The sequence below is a fragment of the Gavialis gangeticus genome, unplaced genomic scaffold (assembly GCF_001723915.1).
Source record: "Gavialis gangeticus isolate Ggan-Ray unplaced genomic scaffold, GavGan_comp1, whole genome shotgun sequence".
NCBI classification, from domain to species: Eukaryota; Metazoa; Chordata; order Crocodylia; family Gavialidae; genus Gavialis; species Gavialis gangeticus.
In genome coordinates, this window is record NW_017728997.1 from 19,029,742 (window position 1) to 19,031,554 (window position 1,813).

The 1,813-nt window shown below is 59.6% G+C and overlaps 1 protein-coding gene across 1 annotated transcript in view; it reads left to right on the forward strand.

Moving 5' to 3' along the window:
• The window catches only part of NDUFAF3 (NADH:ubiquinone oxidoreductase complex assembly factor 3), a 10,411-nt gene that overhangs the window by 246 nt on the left and 8,352 nt on the right, over nucleotides 1-1,813 (forward strand). The window lies entirely within an intron of this gene.

Here is a 1,813-nt window from a genome sequence, read left to right on the forward strand (position 1 = left end):
GAGTCAGTGGCGGGGTGCTCGGGGCGCGGTCCCTCACTGCCGTCCCGCAGGTGGGGTCGCACCGGGACATCACGTCCGAGAGCCTCCTGCTGTTCCGCCTGCTGATGCCGCGCATCGGTGAGTGCCCCGGCGCGGCGCGGCCCCCCATCCCGGCCCCGGCCAGGTGCCCCCGGGCTCCCCTCCGCCCCCTGCTGCCTCGGGCTCAGGTCGGCCTGGAGCTGCCGCGGGGAGAGGGTGGGCAGGGCCGGCTGCAGGCCGCGCTCCCTCCCTCGCTGTGGCCCCCTAGCACCCACCATTGGTGCTCTGGGGCAGGGGTGTCGCACATGCTGCCCACGTGCCGGATCCGGCCCAGAACCTCTGTCCAGCCTCCTAGGTGCAGCCTGTTGCAGAGCTTAACCCCCACTGGCCACCACCAGCCACGGACCATTGCTGTGTTCCCAGACCCCTCGCTACTGTGCTGGCCAGGACGGCACCCCTGTGCCCTCGGCTGCATCCAGCCTGTGAGCACCCCGCAGTCTGGGTCTGACCCGCAACCCCGGTTGAGAGGCACCAGCAGGGACACCCTGGCTGTTCTGTCTCGGAGCTCCTCCTGCAGCCGTCAGCCGCCACTTGTCTGGTCCCTCGTTGAACCTGCCTGTGCTGCCTGCCTTCACGCCTCCCACGGGCAGGACTTCAAAGGATCTGAGCAGCCAGGGTGGGCCAGGACCTCAGGATCACATCTAGTCCAACCCCTGCTCCAAGCAGGACCAGCCCAACTACATTGTCCCAGCCAAGGCTTTGTCTACCCAGGTCTTAAACACCTCTAAGGATGGAGACTGCACCACCACACTGGGGAGCCTGTTCCAGTGCTTTACTATGCTCCTCCTGAGAGAGTTTTTCCACATATGCAACCTCAACTTCCCTTGCTGCAACTTGAGCCCATTGCTCCTTGTCCTGTTGTCTGCCCCCGCTGAGACCAGTCCAGCTCCATCCTCTTTGCAGCCCCCCTGCAGGGAGGTGAAGGCTGCTATTCAATCCCCCTCGGTCTTCTCTTGTGCAGACTAAATCAGCCCAGTTCCCTCCGCCTCTCCTCACCAGTCCTGTCTCCCAGCCTCTCAACCACCTTCACTGCTCTCCACTGGACTCTCTCCAATGTGTTCACATCCGTTCTGTAGCGGGGGCCCAGAACTGGGCACAGGACTCCAGACGTGGCCTCACCAGTGCCAAATAGAGGGGAAGAATCACTTCTCTTGATGTGCTGGCAGTGCTCCTACCAATGCAGCCCAGGATGTCGCTAACCATTTTGCCCTGGGGGCAGGGGACTGGATTTGGTGATCTCCCAAGGTCCCTTCCAGCCCTCATGTCTATGAAGCTTTCTTGGCTTTTCTGCAGAGCTGCTGCCCAGCCCGTCAACCCCCAGCCTGTACTGCTGCATGGGATTGTTCTGTCCTGAGTGCAGGACATTATACATGTCCTTACTGAACGTCAGGAGATCTCTTTTGCCCCGATCCTCCCAATTTGTCCAGCTCTGAATCCTAGCCCTACCTTTCAGCATATCTACACCCCCAGCTTAGTGCCCTCTGCAAACCTGCTGAGGGTTCACTCTGTTATCTTCTAGGTCATTAATGAAGATATTAAATGAAACCGGCCACAGGACCAACCTCTGGGGCACTCCATTTGATACCAGCTGCCAACTAGACATTAAACCTGATTTACACTGCAGCCAGCTTCCTGTCCACTGTACAGTCCATTCATCCAGCCTGTACTTCCTCAGCTTGCTTGTAAAAATGCTGTGAGAGACCGTATCAAAAGCCTTGCTAAAATCAAGGTACAC